Below are 25,560 nucleotides of genomic sequence, written 5' to 3'. Positions count from 1 at the left end.
ACTGAATGCACCTGCATAGAAAAGCTTAGCTCTCAGTGTGCTGCCTTGCGTAAATAATTGAATTGAAAATTGGAAGACAGTGAGTTTCTCTTCTGCTCCAGCAAGCGTCTGAGGCAATAAAAGCATATCTTGTCTAAATAGCACAATTGTAGTTTATCGGCAGCTTTCCGGCAACTGATGCTGTATGCTGTTGTCTGCTGCAGACGACTCATTATTTTGTTGTTTTGCAATTACGGATCAAATGAATGAAATGCTCAAACAGGAATGTTGTATCATTATTCTCATTTTCCAGTTTCTATCCACCAGAACATGCTTATATAAACACAATAAAAGGACATTGAGGTTACTCAGAAGTAGAAATGTTAAAAAAAAATCAAGAAAGAAGCTTGTTAACAAAATAAAACTTCCTGTATACATTTACAGGTGCTGAAAACCTATTTTTTAGGTCCACTTCTTAGTGTGAGCAATGGGATCCTACATGGATGGATGGATGCATGGATTTTATATAAAAAAGCGTGAGTGTTAAACTCTTAATAAATAACTATGGAGATTTCTTCCAAGACAACCAAGTTTTAGGGGCTTTAAATACATCTCAAATACGCTTCCAGTTCATTTTAAGTGATTGAATTATAGCTGAAATACAGCAATTATTCTGAACATAAATAAAATGTATTTTGCTGTCTAAATGACAAAAGTCATTCTAGGCATAACATATCCAAATCGACATACGTGTCTAATCTCAAATCCAAATTATATTTGCATATGAAAATGAAATTCAGAATACTACCATTTCCCAGTTCAATAAATATGGACAAACAAAATGTTGTTTCTTCATGCTATAAAGACTAGAATGACTAACTGCTGAGGGTTTTAGTCAGTATGGTCAGTGCCAGAAACAGTTTGCCCCACACACATTTCATGTGTGCTACCAGTGTGACCACACACATTTAGCGTGAATCATGGTGTCAAGGCTGTGACCCTTGAAAGAGAAATGCTAACGCTCAAAAAAAAAAAAAAAAAAAAAAAAAAAAAAAAAAGCCTCAACTTGCTCCTGTCCTGCTGAAATCTCAATTTCACTCTGGCTCCTCCATTGCCTTGACAAGGTCAGGCTGGCAGCATGAATTCGTCTCGCCCCCTAATCTGGAGATTACATTCTCGGCGGCCGGGCAAGGCCCTCCCTCCTTCCCTTCCCTTTCTGCCTCTCTCCCTGCAACCCTGCCAGCCTGGCTCTCAACTGCGAGGTAACGAGCCAAGACCCGCTTACAGTGTAGAGATAATGTCCACGGATTAAGACAGAGAGCCCCTCGAGTGGTGCCTCTTTCATTTCAGTATCCAGCCTGTGAAGCATCATAAATACATCCAGCCAGTCGGGGACTCCATTCAGTGGATCTCTGTGGAAGTCAAACTCTGTCCTCTTATGGAAGTATATGGTAGCATATGATCTTAATCCGCCAAACTCAGTGGTATTGGATATAGCATTAGACAAATAAAAAAGTACATTTTCACTGCAAAAATGTAGGGATCTTTTGGGATGTTCTTGTCACCCTCGGGGTGAGTCACAAATTTAAAATGGTTGAATAAGAACATTAAAGTTCCCCGAAAATGCCCTTGGGTGGCGGGGTTGTTAAAAGTGCACAAACTTGTTTTTTAGGATCTTTAAGGGTTTTACTCCTCTTAAATATCCCAAAACTGCCACGGGCTTCTACTTTGTGTGACATCATTCCATATTGTGTTGTTTGATTATCATTACGATAGTTGCAGGGTGCATTTATCTTGGCACCTGTTCGTTTAAAGGCATACTTACAAGAGGATTATCAAAGTGCTCTCAACCTGCCAAGATTTTGCTTTACAAATTTGCCTTCATCCATGAAACCATGAGCAGATGCATTAAACAGTAAGGTGTAATAGGTGGCAGGAGGTTTTTTAGGATAAGACATCAACTGTTAGTGTTATGCAGGTATCTAGCAGTTTTACGTGTTTCCTAGAGGTCACATAAGTTTTAAATAAAATCGTATTAGCAGGAATTACTAAACATAAACATGTATGGTGTGTCCTTAAAAGGTTTTTCCCTACTTATAAGTTTCCAGAGTTCCCCTGCCTGCATGACAACTGAGAGAGAAAAAAAGAGAAGAGAGAAAAAAGGACAGAAAAGAAGAAACTAAGTTCATTCTCTTATACAGTTTTTTTTTCTAAAAAACACATTAGCATCCACATTTCCAAACAGCAGGTCAGGGAGGCAGATTGCTGTGAGGTTCAGAAGAATCCAAGACACATGAAAGAATGTGCATATGTTTGTGTGAGCATCACTTTTTAGCCATAACCCGACTAAACGTCAAGACCCACCTCCTGCTCCTCAGATGATAAAGATGTCAGTGGTGCAATGCAAATATTGGAAATCAACACTATGATTTGGTGAAGTTACCATATTACCATTTGATAAAGGAGACTTTTTGGTTGATGGCTTTTTCTGAGTTATTAAACATAACATGAAACAACACCAAATGTTTGAGTAGAAACAAATACTACTGTTCATAAAAATTAAAAAAAAAAACTTGTATTGGAGTTGCCTCAGCCTCTTGCTACAAAAGTGTTAAGTGCATTTATGAATCTTATATAAGAATATTCTATAGCTTGCTCAGTGTGTTATATATACTGTACAGTGAGTGTAAGTTTCAACAAACATTTCATAGAACATTCAAAACTGTAGCCAAAAAAATGCTGAATATGAAATGAGTTTGAGTTCCCTAAAACATCTTATATAGGTTAACAGTATTCCACCATACATAATTCAAAATATTTTTCATCATGAAATATTCTGTTTTCTCACAATAGATGAGAAAACAGCAAACTGCTCCGAAGTTCCACTGAAACAAACTCATGTTTTACAATTGAGGGTTTTTAGATCCTTAAAAGAAGTTAAAGACACAGTAAAATGAGGTCTTTCCATTATGAATTGAGTATAATTGAAAACATCCAGCAGCTTTCCATCAACCAAAGCAGACTAATTATCCCTCTCTGTTACATGGCCAAAACATCAAGGCCTCTTAAAGTACATATCTGCCAAGGTGCCATATAGGTAGTTGTCACCAAAAGTTACTAGGGCTGGAAATGGACTGGAAAGGCAAATTAGACTTCCCAAATCCCCAAATGACCTGATGCAGTAAAAAATTGATACAGATACAGCTAAAAATAGGGACTACTGATGGTGCACAAACAGCTACAAAATCCCACACAAACAGACAATTGAGCGATAGCTTCAAGCATCACTATTGACTGAACTTTGGTGAAATTGTGAACAAAAATAACATTTGAAAATGTTTGATAGGATACAGCCACGCTGCAACAGGAATGGGAGTGAACACAATGGCTACATTTTATGCTAGCTAGGCAGCAACATAAGGTTTAGCTAATAGCTCCTTGTAATTTCTTGCACTGCCACAAGAGGCTGCACATGGGGAAAAGTTTCTGTAAGGAGAAAGTGTTTTGTCCATGGTTTTTAAGCCCCCAGGAAGAGCACTGGGCTTTGAAGCCAATTTGATATAGTGGCCAAACCATGGAATTACAACTTCTGGGTCTGACAGGGATCCAAAAAGCATTTTTCCCACACACAATCGTGGGAAAAGGAGCAGCTGTAAAAGAGTAAATACATTTTTTTGAGCAACACAAGCCATGTGAATTTATTTGTTTCACTATCAGAATTCGATTCATTTGGTCCAATAACATTTAGAAAGTCTAGAAGAGCCACACGATTAAATTGTTTTAACCCCATTCAAATTAGCCAGAGGGCTAAATCAGAAGTTAGCTGTCTCAGCCAGTGGAAGTCTCCCCATACACCCATAGAGTGTGGCCAGCATGCATTCATCTGAGTAATTTCTTTACAGCAGGAAGTGGCTTTTTTGGCTTCGTGCACCACTGAGCAACTTTCATAGGAATGAGCGGGGCCCCACCTCCAACGCTGTATCCAGTTCTCTTTATACATCCATGGTGGCTTTACAGAAGCGTGACAACTCAGTGATAAGACATAAGTGGAAAAGAAACATCCTGCCGAAGACAGCTGGGTCTGAACATAGTGAGTTTTTACAAGTGTTCCACTCAAAGGCCTAAACTCTGAAGACTGCAGCAGTTTTACAGCAGCATTTTAAAATGCAGTACTTGCTTTTAACTAAGCAGTTGCATGCCTTTGGTACGGTGGCCCCAAAGTACGAAACATATACAATAGAAAAAACATTAAGAAAATGCAACAAATAGTAAAACACATACAAAAAAACACAAACAAAGTATCTATACAAAGTATATATATTATATATTATATTCATAATAACAATGTATGAAATTGATGACGAGAGAGGCATTGCATGTAGTGATGAACCTAAACAGAATTATCAGCAACACTGCAGCTCCCCTCGGCTTTATGGCGCTTTATAGCAAGTTTCAGCTCATTGTTTAGCTGTCTGGCTGCAACTGAACTGTTTCGTTTGACTCTCACTGCTCTCATAGTGTTATTTTCAGCCCCAGCAGGCAGCTGTTTTCTGGGAAAAAACACCAAAAACCCGCTGTAGACTACCTGCTCAGCACTAAACAGACACAGTTAGCGACTAGCTGGTGAACATAGCTAGGAAGATATTTCCCTAAAGAGTTAGTAAAACTCAAAAACAGAGCTTAAGGAGAGTGAATACTGGACTTACATTCACCAGTTGGACAGAAACACGACTCAGAATGAATGACAATGATGCTCTATAATTGCTAGATGCGTAAATAAGCAACTGTTTACTAACAAGTTCAACATATTAACTTAAAAGGTGATAATATGTTAGTGTTGCGTTAGCTTGTTTCCGCTGCCCCCAAGTGGCCAACAAATCAGTTAATGCAGGTTTAAGAAAAATGTCCTTCAATTCTAAAAATGATACAAATAGTAAAACACAACCTGTCCAAGAGTGAGAACACAAACACAAGACAAGAAAAAGCTGCAAAAGGAGAAAAGCTACAAAAAGACTTGATAAATCAGAAGTTTTCCCAGTTGTAAGGTGAGCACTTGAATTACTGTACTGGTAAGTACTTTTTAATGTACTTGTGCTTATTAATTTTCCATAACACACAAAGTATCCAGGCAAGTATGTGATGAACTATGCATCTGTGTTCATATAAAGCAAGTATATTGTAAGCCTACTGCAGAGTGATCCGTTGCACCTATTTATTGGTGGGGATAAATACAGTAAGACTGACAGAGAGGAATGCTTTTACAACAAGTAATGGATATGAAGTGAATAAATAACATGTAGTGACACTGTGTAGAGTACAACATTACTGCAGGATCTTTTTAGGCATTTGTGGTAAGGGGAGCTGCTCAATCAGGTGTAGATTTGGGTATGGATGGTACGGACATGTCCCTACCAATATCAAGATGTGTTGCATTGTCCCTACCAATATTTTTACCAGTCACAAACAATCCAGTCACTTTAACTCCATGTAATGTTAACGGCAAGATTTTTGAAGAGTTGCCAGGTTTTGTGTTTTCTGCAAAAAAAAAAAAAGTGTGCTATTATGATAAAGAATGAAAGAGCAGGATATGGGAGATACTCAATCTGATGATCTGGCAATCCTCAACTTCAAGCTGTGCATTGTTGACTAGCAGCAGCAGCAGCAGCAGTAGCAGCAGTAGTGGAGTCAGTGATGTGGAGAACCTGAAGCGGTTAGTATTTAAACATTCCAAATGTCACAGAATTGAAAACGACTTGGACTGGTTAAAACTAAGATCATTTGATATTATATCTAATTTCAGGCATTAGGTGTTGTTGGCTAATTTCTGATTGTTGCTTAGACATACTGTTTAATTACACAACTGTATGACTGTTGGTGAAAATTCCTCCCAGAAGCAAATTAAGACATCTGTTCCTTTTTAAAGAAGATCCAAAGTGTCAGTAACAGCTGAGCTTGGTTAATAAGAAGAAGTTAATGTTCTGTAATCAATCCAAACATTAATCTCTACAGAGACTCTTTATGTGGGTATGTGTGGGCGCACATGTGCCTATGAAAGAAAAAAGAGTGATAGAGAGCTAGTACACATACACAATTACTTTGGCTGTCGGACAAAAAAAATGCCTACCACATGACTCAGAGGTGGACCACATGACTGGCTGAGATCTGATACTTAATAAAAGGCCTGTATGATCCCAATATATTGGTCTAACACTCAAAGACACACATTTACTGTTCTCTGCTCAGATTACAGTTTAGATTAATCACTGTCTTTGTTTAGCAATCCACAGTACCAAAGAGCCTGTGATGCTTTTTCTTCATTAGACTATCTGCAGACCACTGTGTACAACAAAACAGCAAGCCCCAGTGAATGAATGTCCTGAATGAATAGAGAGAAAGTAAAAGGATGGAGCTGTAAAAAGATAAATTATATGAAACATGTATTAATTAACAATAAATCATCTGTCTGGTGACACCCTAACCTCAACATTAAACTTGTTTTTTTTTGGTGGACCTTAACATGAAAGGACCACAGCATGGCCACTTTTCCCACAATTAACATGAGCTGATGTTTATCGGTTCAACATCCCTTCGCCTAATGAAGTTTCCCATAAAACTGTCATTAGGCTGTGAACGGGTGACGGGCCGGGGAGGGGGATTTGAGGATGAAAATGAAAACTGTGCAGCTTAATGTACATCATTATCTGTGTCTCATCTCAGGCTGCATTATCAAAATACACTGAATCATCATAACTCATAATGACCAGACCACCTTCATTTTTTATTTCAATTACTCATTGAGTGTCAATTAAAACTGCAGACAAATCCTTGAAAGCGTGTAAGTGCCTCATAAAAGCATTCTGCGCTGGTTTGGATCTACACACTCTGCGTCTCAGATTCTGGTAAATAGAGAAATTCATTTCCACACCAAGCATTAGGAAAACATTAAAGGGTGCGTGAGTGGTTATGATATTATCAGATCCATATTATTTTCTAACATTTTGCAACATGGTGTTGAGCTAATACACTGCGTCTCAGCATCGCTTGTCCTCTGATCGTAACAAGCTCAGTCAAACCCTGTTCCTAACTGAGCAAAATCAATTAGATTGCAGTTCGTCGCCTTTTCATGGTAGTGAGCATCAAACAATACAAGAACGAAAAAGATCAATATTGCAAATGAAATAAGGCACTTGCTGTTCTCCAGCGGAGATACACTCATTTCTACACAGAGATAGAGACAGTGTCTGGCATCAGCTGCGAGGGCTGGCAAAGACTCGCTGGATCAGCTCTACAAACACATCCTCTGTTGTTTTATTACCACAGATTATCTGACAGTTTTGTATTTTGGATTAATAGTCAATGCCGCTGAGTACATGATCACACAGTAGATATACAAGCCTAAAATCAGTCCATCTCTGCTATTTAAACCCATTACACTGACTGCTAGAATCAGGCAGAAAGGTGCCTGTTATAAATGCTTTTCAGTGTATTTTTCTCTATGTTAGCTCCTCAAAGAGGCACAGATTATTCATTGCAGGTGAACTCACATCATTATTCACAGTTTTTAAAAAAAGAAGACAGATTGGTGTTTCTGGTATTTAAACATTTCTTTAAGGTAGATTGAGTAATTTCAGTAGGCAGAACCCAGCATCCAGTGTTTTTCTGGCAAAGAAAATAACTGTAACTTAAAGTGGCACTCCACCGATTTTACACAAGTTTCAGTTTCCCAGTCACGAGGAGTACTACTCAGCATGTGATAACAGTTGTAAACTGTCTTGTGTGGCTCTGAAGGGAGCTTTCAAAAGTAGAAGAGAAAAAATAGAAAATAAGCCTGACGACAGCATAAAGGTTATTTTTAAGCCTGTATTACAAACTAGGGGTGTGGAGTCTGAAAAACACAGGCATTTACCAGGCATGGAGGGTCTAATGAGAGATGCTATTGAGTTCCATTGAAAAGTAGGATCCATCCCATTTTTGAAGCTTGACCCACACTAGGGACCAAAAGTCAGGATATTTAGGCCTCCGCTGCTTTGATTTTGACCCTAACTTCATGGCAGTGCAGTATTAAATCACTGGAATACTCCCTTAATTCCAGGGAGTATTCCAATGAAACCCTGAAAGGCAAAAGTGAGCACTGTTGCTACTCTTTGGTAACATAGAAACTAACATTAATTATGTAAATTAGAAAAGTGAAATCTTAATTAGTATTAATTATTAAACATATACATTATATAGTAATACGAACAAGTTCAAACATTACAGTATGTCACCAGTTTTAGTGAATCATTAACTGTAAAGACCCTGTGGAACAAAAAGCTTAGTGAGAAAGGTTATTTAGATTCCACAGAGGAAAAGTGCACCACATAAATGGTAAATTCCTGCATCAATTCCTGCTCTTGCTCATGTTCTCTCTGCTACTACTGCAGCATTAGAAATAAGCTGTGGCTGGTGCACACATAAAGTATGATGTACTGCAGGACAACATGCTGACTCCAACTGCTTATGCCACAAATGTAAACTTGCTTGTTTTTCATGAACAGAAGACAGCTGGCTCATTCAGGAAGTCAATGCTGAATCTGATAGACTTTAAAATATGACTAGAATTTACTTTCACCAAGTGGAAAACAAATGGTGATTGATACTGTGTATAGCCTGTAGTTAGCAAGCAGTGATTGGCTCCTATAAAGATACAACAAGTTCAGTAAGGCAGAGTTAGGCATATAGAGAAGTGGTCAGGAACATACTGTTATACATATATAAAGTGTAGTATAACATTTTCTTTACATGCCAGGCTCTCTTTGACTGTACTAAAAACAACCATAAAGCCACGAACCTTGGCTTAAAATACTAAACATGCATGTATAATATCAAAGTTGAGTGTCTCTTTGAGCATGAACAAAAATCTGAGTGATGTTCATAACTATTAGAAAACCTAGTTCAAAAACAGCTCATTTGGATGCTCAAACCATTTTTCAGCTGTGGGGGCGTGATCAGATCACGCCTGGCTCAACTCAAGTACCATTTTATTTTCCATTCAATCAGTAAAACATTTTACTGCCATGGAATAAACTACCAAATCTATCAAACTGACCCTACATGGTGAGAAAGCTCGAATAATTCACTAACTAACAAACTAGGTTAGACCACCGAATCTGTGTTTATATTTAATTATACCTCTCGGAGCATGGCGCTAATCATTCATTTTCCATTCTCTTACATGACAAGGTTAGCATTGTATTTTCTATGTGAAACTTTTGAGCTTATTATAAACTCCCCCAGTAGTCTGCTAGTTATCTTGACTAATCAGATAACTAGCAGACTAGGGTAGACCAAACATATCTGTGTTTTTATTGAACTATAATTCCCAGACTAAGAAGCTAAGTGTTTTAGCATCTTCCCTTCTCCTACATGAAATGGTTAGCATCAGCTTTGCTGTGCTTCACTTTTAAGCTACTTATCAATTCTGTAATTTATACAGATTTGGGTGGTATACCCCAGTCTGCTAGTTAGCTAACACAGTAGCTTTCAAACCATGTCAGGCTAAAGCAAAAAGTGCAGTGCACTCAGCTTGGTGAGATAACCACATCAATCATCTTTATCCTAAATATATTGGGCAAACATTTATTACATAATTAAAATCCTTGCTTTGCCACGTCTAACTGCAACCCAGTAACAAGGGAAGACAGAGACTTTATAAAGAATGACATAGCAATGCACTTAAAAAGTATGAGAACATAGCTAAGGCTATGTTCTCATACTTTTTAAGTGTTTACTACATTATCCCAAATTACATAATTAAGAGCCAATCATGGATTCGCCTTTCCAGGGGCTTTAAGTTGCTTGCTCATTGCATTTTTTTAAAAAAGTGATTTAGAATGATTTGGAAGGCAACTGTGCAACACCTTGCGTTGGAATAACCAGGGAATCTTGTAATTCTCTTTTCTCTCTTTTTATCTTAACATCATTTCCTGTGTAAAACTGAGAGTAAATACATGGGAAAGGAGCCAAATAAGATTATATCTTGTGAAGACCTGGCTGTACTATAGTCATGCTGTAGTGACTAATCTTTTTTACGAATGACAAAATAAGTCTGCATTTCAAAGTGTACAAATACCTTTCAGAAACATGCAGTATATGAACTATTTTTCATTAAAGTAAATTGTGAAATTACATTCTGAGGCACTGAAATTCGATTTTTTTTTATGAGTCAAGTCAGAGAGATTTGACTTATGTTCATTTCTTATCTTCCTATTAACAGTGCAATAAAAGATTTACAAAAACATCATTAAATGTAGTACCACATGCTCATTATGATCCCAAAAAACTGCAGATGTCTTCATTAGTCAGGGCTTTTCAAATGGATGTCTTTCAGAAATTGCTGATATTGGAAAACTAACCCTAAAAATAATCACCACTTACTCCCAATGACAAAATGACCACTACTTTAATTCCCCTCCTCACATTCTAACTGCACCTTGCAACATTAACACCAGAGTACTATTGCAGATAAGAGCACCTTTTATGTAATGGGTTGTGAAGAATTCATAATTGCTCAAACATAATACTACTTAGCGCTGTTATGTATTTGCCTTTGACTGGCCGGACCTACTCAAGTGCAAAGAATAGCAGCTGTGGAGCAGGTAACATGTAAGCAAAGTAAAATAAGATCTAAAAGAAAATGTCTTGATTAAGCTGGAGTCAGACATTTTGAAGTATACCCAGATTCCTAAAAAGATTCCAGCCTTACTGCTCTGGGAGTAGACCATGACAAGTTTTACAGTTATGAGGGAGGTCCTAATGAGTCTCAGAAGGGTCTGAAAGGGGAAGAGAGACTCCATACTGCCTTGACAGAGTTGCTTAGGCCAGCTGCATGGATGATATGCCTCCTATGAGGGGAGAAATCCCTTCTATCCCTCCTTAGCTCTTATTTTCTTTTCCTTCTACTTCCACTTTGCACTTACATGATCCTTCTATAGTCACATGAATATTTTAAGGCCTCTAAGGCTCCGAAACCTTTGCACTCCTTATTTTTGATTGTGATTTTTCTTTTTTTTTTGCAATCCAGGGAACTGAAGCTCATTCTACCCAAAGCAAAGTCATTCAGAATCAATGCATCAGCTGAACGGCTAAAATGTAAAATTTTATAACTGTGATGTGGAAGATGTCATCATTTGGGCTTCTAGATACACAGTGGGAAGCTCAAACTTACAATTTATAGATGCTCACTAGAAGAAAATGTTTTGACCATGAGCTCAGCTCCGCAGGGGAAGGAAAACCAACAGCTCTATTCTGTGTTTGTAGAATACAGTCCATTTCCTTTCCTGTTGCCCTGTGACAGGTCGCCCCTACTGAGACTGCTACAAGACAGAGATGAAGAAGAGGAAAAGCTCATTAAGCTGCTTAATGCATATGTATCTGTATGTCATCCTCCTCTCAATAAATTGATACGCAAGTAATTAGTTATTCATGTTTGACACATAAATGACGGCAAAACAGAATAGTTTTCATTTCCTTGTTTGAAATGACCCATCATGTCATTTCCATATGACTCATCAGATTTTTAGGTAATGTATATGCAGAAATTCTCTAATGAGTTCAGGAACTAATTAAATAGTTAGGTGATATTTTCCACATTTCTTTTGCCAAACCTCCATTACATGACTGTCAAAAGTTTAATTACAAAAGGAGATTAAAATGATTTCATAATGATCAAATATTAATACAGCTAGTGTGATCATTTCTCTTTGCCCTCATATTTCTTAATAATAAGTTCACTTGTACGGGATATTTTTACTCCCTTATCATTTGTCTGCAGGAGACTTGACCCCAATAAAAAGGCACGGACAAATTACTTCAGATTAAGCTTTTGTCTGAAGTTTCAAATCATCTGAGTTATTTATGTTTATGACCATCTCTTATTTTGTAGCGATCTGATTTTACGAAGACAAATGTTTCAATTGAGGGATTTCATGAACAGGAACATTACTCTTTTTATGTATTCCTCACAGCCATGGACACAGTTTGGACAACAGTGAAAAGTACTTCAGCGTGCCTACTCAGTGTCCCATGACAGCATATAGAGTTACAGTAAGTGATATCCTTGAATGGACAAGAAATGGATACACACAGTTCTCTTATTTCCAGGCAAGCACACTGAAAGCATTGTTCACTTTTACTTTTCTGTGCACCTTTCACTTTGAAACTATAAGGCTACTGAGAATGGGACACAGGTGCTAATTTTAGCAAAAAGAAACAGGGTGGTGAGCTATCACTGGGACAGAACACCGCTGAGATTACATCCAAGGTGGACGAACACATGTTTAATCTGCAGTAGCAAATTAGGATGCTAAACATTAGCCTATGAATCATTAATTCAAGAGTGGAATTACATTCACACTAATTACTGTAGTTTGGTAGCTTCATTTATTTTACTTTTGCTTGTTTAACTTGCAAATCTGGAGAATTAACTTCAGGTTCCCCTTAAGCCACTCACTGGAAACTAGAAAGTAGTATACATTTTATTTTAAATGGTATCACTATATGACCACAGCACTGTTATTTGATTCTTGTGAATTGGTAGCTATTAACAAAAGAAACAGTACTTAAGCATTACTGAATAATAATAAAAACAGATATTTTTGCCATTGATCATAAATGAAATAATGACCTACGATGTATAGACATGAGTCTATTATTCATATAAATACGACGTATTAAGCTTGTGTCTTTTTTTAGCATGTTATGGGAGAGACTGCATGAACAAATGTTTTTGGAAAATAAGTCTGGCGGAGTGTAGACATCACAGTGGTATAAATCTTCTCATCTGACTCTCAGCAAGACAGCAAATAAGCATATTTCCAAAAATGTCAGACAATTTCTTTAAAGGTTTAGGCAAGCATTACAAACACAAAGTGCCTTATTTTAATCTCGCAAGTGCAATGTTTGTAGCAGCGCAAAATGCAATATAGAATATAGATCAGTGGGTGTGGTGATTAATAAACACACTCTCAGCCAGTCACATCACTGGTCCCACAGCTCTGAAACAGCTGAGCCAATCACAGTGAAGCATGACAACAGCACGATAAATAGAAAAACGCTCCAGGAAATCATTTTGTTGTGCAACATGCAGAGCAGCACGACATAAACACACAGCAACACACGTCTGCAGCCAGAGGCAGCGGGTGTGGAGGGTGTCAGTTAATTAGTACAATGATAAAAAATCATTTATTAAAAAGGACAGTTTGGTGAAGTTGTTAAAACGATGGTCACATCATATAGGAACTGATGTGACACAACAGCACCGAAATACATTTCAAGAATCAAACATGAAATGCCGCTTTTGCTAAAAAGAAAGTTGGAAAGGAGGCGATGATGAACAGGATTGATGAGCCCTGGTAATCCTACATCGTCAGTCTGATGTGTGTAGAGGTGTGTGTGGTTATTTTGTAGCAGCCTGGTGTCATTTACACAACTTAATCAAGGTAAACAGTGAACGGCTGTGCATAATGGCAACGCGCTCTGACATGGCCCTTCTCAAATCAGAGGCTGCAGATTTTTCAACATATCAGTCCTGCTGCCTTCACATGCTGCAGGGATTTAATGAACTGAAGGAGAAGCTTTTCACAGCATAAAACAGCTGTGGAGAACAGATACTGTAAGAATCATACACATTAATTCATAGATCAATGCAGACTGCTTTACTGACATTCATTTTTGATGCAGATTTAAATGCATCTACAGGTTGGAGAACCTTTAAAATAGTTTACTTACATTTTAAGCGTTATTCTGGTATTGCTGCACATTCAGGTATTTAGTTTGTTCTTGTTAATGAAATCAACCAAAGTGCAGGATGGATTTTGCACCCGAGACAAACAACAGACCCAGTTTCCAACAAAATACCAACAGTTAACTTTGCACTGCCTCATTTGAATGAGACTCTCACCTGTTAGTGTCTATCCTCCCACCTGTGTACCGTGCGCTCAGCGCTGGTCACCAAAATACAAAGATAGGCAAAGCAAAATTCAAATAAAAAATACTGAACTACTGGAGTTCTGCTCAGCATGCCACCATGAAAATGGTCTCCAACAAATGCACTATTTACTAGTCTTATTGTTTGCTAAAAACTACAGTGCCCAACTGTTTTAGGAAATTACTTACTTTAAAAAAGGAAACTATATTTTCTTTTAGCCTATTTTAAAAATGCCTCACTAGGAACAAATGTTCTTGAGGCTGAGTGCCACAGACAAGAGACAGACTCACACATTGTTGGTTCTGATCTTTCTATTGGATTTGTTGACAATAAGAATAAACTGAAATTTCTGTTTGTGGAGAACATACTGGTACTCTCCTCACACCTTCTTGTTACTGTGTGCAGGGTTACTGAGAGCCAGCCTGAGGTTTATAATTCATTACTTAACATTAACTATTTGTATGGTTTCTCTATCTGACTTTGCTGGTGGTCAGGTCAGCTGCAGATGATCAGGTGTGATAAATTATAAAATCCGGGGAAGCTTTAAGTGTACAGTATAGCTAGACAGCGCGTATGGGGAGGAAAGAATGACAGAAAGAGAGATGTTGATAGAGGGGGGAAGGAGGGAAGTCAGGGAGCGAGGTGGAGGGGTGGTTAGCAGTAGGCAGCTGGGGCCGGCTGTGCTGAACGGGCAGCAGCCAGGCTGATGGATTACATCGGCTCTCTCCTGGGTAAACGGACACCGCCACCCCTCCCCTTTTAACAATGTCTCAGCCTGTATCGTCATTGAAATGTCTCCAAAGATGGAGGTGAACATGCAGCTGAGCCACTTAATCTGAGAGGCTACATTTCTACCACAAGCAGTGGATTTGAGAGACCCCTGCAAAAGATCTTTTCTAAACAAATCTGATATCATTTTCGCAGAAATGACTTGTCTACCAATACCAGTATCATCTGCGAGCCAGGAGCAGTGCTGAAAAACAAGACAATCCAGCCGCTCATCGATTCAGTCAAGACTAATTGCCGGGAAAGAAGCCCATATTGTTTTCATACATATTTCCTATCTCATTGTCATTTGCAGTGCATCTATGAGTGGAGTGACTCCTTGGCCGTGGCTTGGCATGTGGTTTTACAGGTTATGACACCAGGGATCATCATTGCCTCTCTTGGTATGAATGAAGTATTTTAGGGCCTGCTAGTAGCTATACAAGTCACTTCAATCAGGTCTGTGCTAAAAGGTCACGCTGCTTATGAGTGTACTCTGACTAAATAAATAATGAGAAAGAGCAAAGCAATGCAAATTAACCCCCTCCTCTAAACCACATGTGTACTTTCACATTCTCTCCCATAGTGTCTAGTGGGGCTGTTGTCGTATTTCACAGCTAAACTCAAAGTCCTCAGTAAAGCCCTTGACATTTTCTCAACTACTTCATCAAGCTTTGAAGTCATGCCCCTGTCTGAAGCTTCCCTGTGTAGAGTTAGAGAGTAACAAATTACAGTAACAGCAATTTAATCACAGGAACAGTAACGTGTTTTACAGTCAGTTTAAAACACTTTAATTATAGAAAGACTTCTTTTGGGAGAGATATTAAAACATAAAATAAATTTGAGGAAAAAAGCACATCTAATTGTTAAAAATTGTACCTTGAGGTGAAAGAGCTGTAAAAATATAGATGAAACAATTATGCCTGTAACTAATCGTATCATTATAAGGATAACAGCTGGATAATTGTGATATACAATTGCAGATTAAATCTGTAAACTGGGACACCTCAACAACAGTCAACTGTTTAATAGTCATTGCTAATTCTACATAGGTTCTCAATACTACAAGTAACCATAGCAACAGTACTGATTCTGTATGAATTATTTTTAAAATGATTATATTTAAACTGAATAGTTACAAGATTCAAGATTCAAGATCTTTATTGTCCCTCCAGTTATAAACATGCAATTGTGTGAAATACTTTGGCTGAGAGGCTTTATTATAGTAAAAACATTAAATAAATATATATATAAAAAGACATCAAATATAATAACATATAAAAATCAACAAAACATGTATAAATATATATGAAAATGTAAATTATGAAAATGTATATATATATTTCAAAATAAATACAGTATATATAAAGACAGAACCAGTGAATTTAAACCACATAGAAAGTTATTATACAGATGGCGGTTATTACACAAAAGGTCGAAACACTTTATATATTTATAAAAGGTAGTTCAAACAAGTTCTGAGAGCCCAATGTGAAGACAAATGTCTGCCCAAACAACAGTCTAAAACCCAAAGACAAAAAGTAGCAGATGGTCATATTTAAGAACCGAGAGGCTGGAACCAGCAAATGTTTGGCATTTTTGATTGAAGAATGTCAGTTAAGCTCTATTATCAAATAATCTATTGATAATTTTATGATGAATTGTTTTGTCAAAATTTCTATGCCCTAAAAAGGACGTCTACAAATGTTCTTTTGTCCAACAAACAGTCCAAAACCCAAAGAAAAGACAATCTGAAAATATGTGAAGCAAATATTTTTGATTGGTGGAACAATTAACTAATTATCAAAGTTGTTGTCAAACGATTTTCTGAAGATGACCTAAGTGGTTTATTTGCTTATTGTTTCAGCACTATTCGCAGTAGAGGAAGTAATAGATGTTATGATCTTTGGATCTATGTTGCCTATAATATTCTGATATCACTACACCTCATCATGCTTTGCCACTTATATTTCATAATTCACCTTTCTCCCTGTTTTTGCTGGGAACCCATTTTGAAATGAAATGAAAGGTAAAACGAGTATGTTACTGTGTTGGGCTGACCCAGTGGATGGCATTATTGATTGATTAATCTGCAGTCCTTTTTGAAAATAAACCTTCCTACTTTGATAGCACAGTCTCCAGTAGGTCACCATATCTGATTAACCTTTTGTACGTGGCCAAGCTTTTAAAAGCAGGAGGAGACATGAACAGAGCCTCCCTATATTCTGTTCCTATTCTAAGTGATTAAATCAATTGGGAGTGCTTAGCCTCGCTTCAGGCCCTTGCTGTAGGAGTGATAGTGTCGGCCTGCTGATTCCATGTTCGCTGAGTCACCCGGCGTGCACTGCCAAGCACTTCCCAGATCCCCGGGAAGCACATCAAACCTGGGATTCTATGAAAGAGGATACTGCAGAGGACCTCAATGGGGAGCCGGCTTGGTGACAAGATCAACGGGAAGAAAATGAGAAGAAGCAATATAAAGAATATACGCCTCTGTGAGGCTCATTGTACTGGGTCAAAGCCTGAAACAGAGAGAGCTTGTCCTGCGGCTACTTATACAGTACCTCTATGGTCTGGTAGCCTGAGGTCACAAGTTGCTTGCGAGCCTGAAGTTGCAAGGAAGTGTGCAATTAATCATCCTACATGGAGCTTAACAATGAGATTTGTTCACCATCTTTATTAAAGATATTGAATTACAGAGCATTTTTCATTTGTGCAGTGGCTTTTTCTTCCCTTCTTTATCCTATCCCATAGGAGGCGATATGTGTGATCAAGTAGCCAGCAAACTGATGGAAAATAATGACTCAGTGTTACTGGACTAGCCTGTGGGCAGAGATTAAGGAAATGAAAAAGAGTTCATGGAGTTATTCATGCCGCTCTCTCAGTCTCATTATCGACCACACACCAAAGGGGATGACACTGTGGCTTTCAGCACCTGCGTCCTCAGAGCCACGCTAACTTTGCCATGACTCCAAACAATATCAGGATGGAGAAAATTAAAGCTGTAACTGAACGAGGTAGGAGAGTAGTGGCAGGAGGAGAAAGCTATAAAAGCAGTGCTCAGTAGAAATCTTTTGCTCTATTGAGTGTGTGTATGTAGCCTATATATGTCTGAAAGTTTCTTTTGACTGTGTTCACAACCGCACAAAACTTAGCAAGTAATAAGTAGATGGAGATGCAACATGGGAATGATAACACATTTTCACAAGGGCTCTCTGAGAAATGTAAGACTAGATTATTAGCAAAAGCACTGGAGCGTATTTTCACTGTTGGTTCAGACTGAATGTATGGTTCTTGACTGTGCATATTTTTTTCTTTTCACTTTCTCACTTTGTCATTTTGGCAAACAGACACATTTAAATGTATCTCTAACTTGCTCTAACTTGAGTAGGTGGTGAGCTTTGTATAGGTCACCATGGTTTAAGATTGAGCTGCAGTACCAACTCCTCCACACTGCTGAAAGCTTTCTCCACTAGCATCAACAGCTACTAAATGCACATTCATACTCCAGGTATAGCTAGTGTTATGGGGTAGCATTCATTCTGCAGATTGGAGTTTTTGTTCTACTAACATTTTTCAGAGGCAGATGGTTCGGTTAACACTCAGTGTGCAGAGCTAAGAAAAAATGGCGTTTTGTGGAGTCATATGAACAGTAAACAAAAATAGCAGTAAGAAAACCTTTGTTAGACTATAAATAAAATACAATTACTTGTACAGAATTGAGTAAATGTATGTCCTCTTCTTCATAAGTGAACATGCAAAGGTGTCATTCACAGATGTCTGCATGGATTTTTCTTTTATACTTTTTCTTATACATTAAAGCTGTAGCAATCCATATTTTATATTAACCGTGCATAAAATGACTATGCCTAATGTGAAGTAGTGATGGACCCACAGAGATTTTGCTCCAACTATATTTTGGTATTACAGCGCCCAACTTTAGGTCTGGAGCATTTAGCTGCTAAAGAGCTAGATATTTCTAGCTATTTCTAGTGTTGGTGGAGACCAAAACAGAGCTAGAAGGAGAGCAAACTGATAATTGCCAGGTGACCAGAGACACAACTCCAAGTAAAAGGTTGGATGTTGCAAAGTTGGATCCACCAATCAGCATGCTTAGGACACAGGGCTGCAAGTGTTGAGATTTGGGAGGTGGGCATCAGCTCGACCTATAGTTACCCTTAACACCCTCCTCTGTGGAGACCGGCTGTGACGTTTACTGGAAATTCTGCAGAATCATAATTGAAGTTTAAACTGAAGGCAGCAACAACCAAATCTTTAATAACATTTGATAAAATAATATTTACTCAAGGTCCACTTACTACCAACAATTCAACTCTATAAATTATTAGCAATTAATTAAAGTGACTCACTTGAGTAACACATAAAGTTAGGTAATAACCACAGTATGGATTTGCTTTGCGTTTTATGGAAAGTGTGCAATAGAGCACTTCACCAGACACACTGTAGGTGGTTTGTGAACCAATAGGGTAGATTTGTATGGCAACTTCCACAGCTACCATTACACCACTGCATTTCTGATGTTGCCTAGATACTGCAGCTGAAGGCTTGTATGGCTCATTTGAACTTGGAGGTTAACTAGCCAACTTGGTCAGCTCAGTACAGTCAGATGGTTTTCTCTCTTTTTAGTTTTTTTAGCAAGTAGAAGGAGTGCTAAGCTTAAAAAACTAGATTACTTCTTGCCTTCTTATTTGGCTTTCATAATGGCACTCAGCCAAACAAAATATGGTTCTTTGACTCCACCCACTGAATTTTAACTTAACAAATGATATAATTTCTTCCTCCAATGCAGTACCTCTGAAAAATAAAGTAGTCAAGGTGTTCAAGAATCTCATTTTTCTCCAAAGTATAAGCTATATTCTGACTGTATAATGAAATTCACATTCAGCTATATGGTTACGACAGCTTCCCTCTTCCTCATTGTAATGAAATCTGTTCCTATAAAAAAGCAACAAAAAAAGTAAGCCCTGCATGAATGATATAGTGGTCTGTGCATGAGCATCTGGGCCAATCCAGCCAACAGAAATGCAGCAGAATGTGCAGGCTGACACAGACCTCCATCTCCCATGGTTGCAGCCGCAGCCAGGCTGTCAGGAAGATGAAAATATGCCTGGCTTCATTTAGTGCTGTTGGGATCCTGTGGAGAAAAGGGGCAGGTAGAGCTAATGGACTACTCTAAGACGCAGCGGGGCTGTCGACTCAGCAACGCCGCCGGCTGTCTCTCCAGGACGCACCATTTTTATGACAATCTCTCCAAGGCCACAGCAGGCGTATGATGGCCCGGGAGCTATCACCTCCGTGCCCAGATTGTGCAGGATTTACAGTAAATAAAATCTATTTGCAAGGGTTTTCAGATTATTTTAGAACCATAAATCATAAGGGCTGCTCTTTTTAATAACACTGTAAAAGATAACAAGTGATTTGGTGCAGGATTAAAGTACTCTCACTGCAAGAATTAAAGGGTTTTCGGATTCAAGTCTTAGACTATGTAGTATTTTGCTTTATTTAAGGGATGGTATTCTCAAAAAAAAGTGTAAAACTGCAAGAGGATATATTTACATGGCTTGTTAAGATGGAGTTTTTACAGTGTGTGAGCCCATATGCAGTAGGGATGCAATGATTATAGATTTTGATGGTATGATTATAGTCTGAGGAAAAGTCACAGTTTCACAATTATTATGCATTAATATATTTCACAATACTACTGATGGATAAAATCACATAAGCGTGTTTTGTTTTGATGAGACAGCATAAGACACACTCTACACCAAGGACTCTGCAACAGTGGGTTGAACTACAGCAGTATCAGAGGTAGTCTCAGGCTAAAAGTGAATAAGAAAAATGAAAATAAATAATTCATGCCAAGATGAACTTCGATTGGACATTGCAGTAATGTCTTTAGTTGATATTTAATATTGAAAATATAGTATTTTGAATTATTATTAATAATATAAGATTAAGATGAACTTTATTGATCCCCTAGAGGAAAATATTACTAATGTAGGTAATAGGTAAACTGAAGTCTTTTTATTATCAACTGTCATCCGTGCCTTTTTTTTAAATTGATTTTTAATCATCTATTTTAATAATAATCTAATTTTACACATGACCTGGAAATCCTGTCAATTATAGTTTGGTTTTTTTGCAGTTTTAGTAAAAATGAAAGAAAGAAAAGAAATTGAGAACATCTCTTATGCAGGTGTTATTAATCACAGAAATGCAATTAATTAGATCCCATGGTATAGTGCTGGAAGTCTACAAGATCTTAATGTTAAGTTAGTCTTTTACAGCTGCGATATTAACCTACCTTACCTTGTGTTAACAGCAACAGGATGTAAATGGTTGCACCGAGGCCCTTTAGGGGATTACATGTCATTTTGGTGAACATTAATTTATAAATGGTGCAGTGCTCCTTTTGCTGCTTTGTTGCCGTTGGTTTACTTTGCACTGAAAGCCCAACTCTTAACTCACCACTACTTCATTGATTGTAAGTGACACTTTTAATTCCCAACCAACTCAATGTTTCACTGAGTAACTTCCCACTAGAGTAATGATTTTTTAACTTAGTTATTACTTAGTGTGTTTACCTTCACTTGAGCATGTATAGCTGGATGGTGATCTTGAGGATGTTGCATTAAGTTTGAGATTTAGAATCCTTTAGCAGCTACTTTTCTTCAGCAAGTTTTGATTAAATTGGAGATCCATCTTCTTGAACAACCCCCTGGCCATTCTTTATGTATTCAAAATACTCCTACACTGAGGATGTAGGCGTTTTGATGAATACAACACTTAAATGTTGAGTCCCTCTGCCACTGCCAGAACACTTCTCGTGTTCTTAAGCTATTTTAGACCCCCTCAAACACAAATGACAGGAGTCACTCTTGTGACAGCCTGTGTAACTTTGTGTACCTACACTGCAACATGGCGTTTTAAGCTGGTGCACAAGGTTTGTTTTGGATCTGCGGCAGAATTTCTGCCTGCAGTCTGATGGTTGCACCTATGGACACGTTTGTTTTAACACACCTGTCTAGTTTTGTTTAATTTTCCTCACAGTTAAACTGTTATTCATAGAAAAGTAACGTACCATAAAGTCCCTTTTTTGAGAGTGACAACAGAAACATTCAGTGTAGCTGAACCTTTATGGTCACAAAACCGTGAAATTTTAAAACGTGGTTAATAGTGAAATCGGTTAATCACTGTATCCCTAATATGCAGTATGAGCAGGTGTATGTGTGTCTCACTTACATACAGTATATGCATGTATTTGCATACGCGTCTGTGTAATCGCACATATCTGCAGCTAACCGAGAACTAGATCTATCATGAACTGTCAGTCTAGCAGAGCAATAAGAGAGATACAGCAGCTGCACTGATTGACAGTGAGGAAATTGAAGTGTCACATGAAACATGTTAACCATATTTTGCTGCGTGTTGTCACCCACTGGCACGATGCTTCAGTCAAGCAACCAGAGCAGGAGAAAAACAACAACAGGAATAAAAATTCAAGGGGAGGATGAGCTAAAATAACAGGGACTGTTTTCCAATTACTGAGCATCTTAACCACAAGGTAAGACATCGCTCTTAAAAGACATTGTTCCCTCCACTGTCCTTTATCTTAGAGATGTAGGCCGGCACTAAAGCTCTGGGTATATCGTCAGACAGTAATCTTTGACAGCGTTGTCAATGTCAGACCTGCGACCTGAGACATATGAGCAAATAAGGCTGTCAAAATGAGAAAAAAACAAGGGACTGTGAAGGGTATGCATACTCTTCAGGATGACAGTTCACAGTGTAACACATTGAAGACGTGGCTTTATGTCATCTGAATGTGAGAATGCGTTCTCACACCATGGCAGAGGCATGTGTAATGCCTCAGTGCATCACCACCCACTGCACATCATTAGCATGGCAGCTCCAAGTAGAAAAATATAGGAGGCAGCTGTCCACTGCTGTAGTCAAGTTCTCCCGGTTCAAGTCTGAGCTGACGCTTAGAGCAATCAGATTTAAATTGCACCTTACAGGGTTAATGGCTTATTTAAATCTGTAACAAAAAAATCTGCACTGTTGTTGTGCTGTGGCAATGGTAGATAATTGAAAATCGTTGCATGAGACTTTGAAAGGAAAAGTCTCCATTAAATGATCGCTGTGAAAATACGGGTGCGAAACACACCTTTAAAGCATTTACATGCATCTCAGCAGCTAAAGGTCATGCACATGTTATGTGGTGTTAACTGTGCTGCTGGTAGAGAATATCTTCCAATCTTGTTCATTTGAAATTGTGAAATATAAAAATGTATCAATAAAACTTTAAAACTACATACTATTGACTGCTAAAACACACCCTAAGCTATGTTCTATGAAGATAAATCATAAATTCAAGTTATCTAACTAAGTCGAAAAATAATGAACCACCTTATAGCAGTAGACTACACGAGTGTGAAGCAGAGTGGAAGGTCAGCTCAGAGCTAACAAAGTTAACAAGTTATTTTTGAGTATCTGTATTGGATTTACTAATTTGAAGACACTATATCACGTGGGAATAGTGTTGATCAAGGGCCAGGAAACTGCTTCTACAATTACATTTTATTTCTACAATTGTGTCGTTATGCTGTGGCAAAGCCATCGTTAACATTGTTATGCAAAAACATAGCATATCCTGTTTATGATTTTAGTGTTGCTGAAGGGCTGTATTCACTGTGGTAAAGTAGCTTTGTTGTAAATGTTGTGTTTACTACCTTGCTTTCCAGAGTTTTCAATGAATAAACTACATGAGCAAAACAACTTTAACACTGTGCAAGAACGTTAGAAAAGCCTATACTGCATAAAATATCATTGTCACAACGTGCATTTGACTGTTAGTGCTCTCCCTCTCCACCTTTAAAGGCTCTGTCTGGCTTTGAATTCAGGAAATACAATGCCAAGTCTCACCACTTACATTCTTGGCATGAATATCTGAGAGAAATTTGGATAAAATTCTGCTTTTAACACATTCAGACCTGTGACTGTGAAACATTTAATATGTGGGATATGACTTGCACAAGCCAAGTGCTCATTCAGTTTCACATACAGGGAACCTAGAAGATGAAACAAGTGATCACAGAAAAATAGTTCTTAAGGTACTCTTAGGCAGAACAAGGACAAAAGGTATATTAAACGCTTAGAAATGAATACACCGTCAGAAAAAATATCTAGATTATCCAATGACAAGACACTTTGCAGAGGATTATGCAATTAAAACACATCAATCACTCTCATTTTTAATCCTCACAGACAGTTGCCTGACTATAGTTTTTGCATATATCACACATTGCATTATGGGATTATAAGCAGAATCTAGTGCACATACTGTGGACGCTACTTTGTCTTTACAATGTGGGGATTTGTGAGGGCACTACATAGTGTTTTAATGTCACACTCAGAATTTAGACACACAAATAAAACGGTGGACAGTAAACATTGTGCACTGTATAGTAAATAACACTTTCAAATGTGATGCCTTAATATATCTGGGTCGAATGAGGTAAAAATATTATAAACCCTTTCAATAGACATGATTCTTAATTGCATATACGACGGCATTATACTCATTTGTAATTGTATTTATGATTATTGTAAAATTTGTGTTGCCCATAGAGTATCTGGTGCAATCAGTTTCTATTATTTCCACCCTGATGAAAACACTGTGAGGTCACAAATTGGCATTTTAAATTATTTTCTCTGTACAGTACCTTTCCTTCTTGCTTTGCCTAAAGAACATTTCCTTGTACAGTACTTTCTACTATTTAAATTCTATCCTGCATTTCTAAACAGGTTAGCACCACACACTATGTATGCTTAGAAACCCATGATGTGCTTAAGGCAATCTTATACAAGGCACAGCATGTTCTCTATAAATTCAGTGTTGAGAGTGTTGGACTGATAAATGTGTCTGAAAGTCTGTGTCAAGTAATACAGAGTCAAAGTGCAGCCAATGCAAAGTCAATGCAGTCAGCATGTTTTTTTTCTTCCAGTAGAACAAACATGAAATGGCTTGTTATCGTTGTTCCACCATTGCTACACCTCAGTAGCCGCAGTAAGAGTCCGCTCCTTTTCTCGCTGCTCTTAGCTCCTATACTTAGTCCCAGCAGACGTAGTACAGTGCTTTGCTCCGAGGAGAGAGAACCAGACATGCACATCTCATTAATTATGTCTCAGTTGAAATATTAGTCCAGAGCTCCCAGCCATTTGACTAAGGCAGAGGTAATGAAACCCCGTGCATTGAAGCTAAACGAGACAGCTCTGGGACGGAGGGCGGGCCGGGGTTGCTAGGCTGAGATGGAGCTAAATCTGAAGCTACAGCCATAGCTGAGTTTAAATCAATTTGGCTAAAGTTTGGGGCTATAAGGCTGGGTGGGTTAGGCTAAGCTTAGTATCTAAAAGCCTGTAAGATATTCCTATAAGAAAGTCATGACCCCAACTCAAGTAGAGCCTGAAAGTCTGGACATTATGTACTTGAAATCAGCTGAATGGTCAAAAACAACAAACCAGTTGTCTGCCCCCACAGCCCCCTCTCATGCAGACAGCCATATCATATCAGCATGTACAGTATTTAAAGCAGCAGTGCTTAGCAATAAATGTTTCCTAAATGTAAAGCATCGAGAAGGTCACGGTTAATTAGGTGGATAAAATAACAGCTATGACATTCATGTTGTCACAAAAGGAGAGGGTCCGGCCCACTGGGACCGAGGAACAGAGAGAGTTGAGACCTACTGCCGCAGCCGCATCTGCAGGAGGTCAATGACTGATGCCAGCAGAGACAACAATGTTTTTGCCTTTGTGCAAATTGAAGAAAC

General features: G+C 38.1%; 1 protein-coding gene across 1 annotated transcript in view; it reads right to left on the bottom strand.

Moving 5' to 3' along the window:
* Positions 1-25,560, bottom strand: part of khdrbs3 (KH domain containing, RNA binding, signal transduction associated 3) — a 106,968-nt gene that overhangs the window by 63,186 nt on the left and 18,222 nt on the right. The window lies entirely within an intron of this gene.

This window comes from Thunnus maccoyii, chromosome 15 (genome assembly GCF_910596095.1).
Source record: "Thunnus maccoyii chromosome 15, fThuMac1.1, whole genome shotgun sequence".
In the NCBI taxonomy this organism is placed as follows: Eukaryota; Metazoa; Chordata; class Actinopteri; order Scombriformes; family Scombridae; genus Thunnus; species Thunnus maccoyii.
This window is presented reverse-complemented; position numbering and strand designations above follow the sequence as displayed.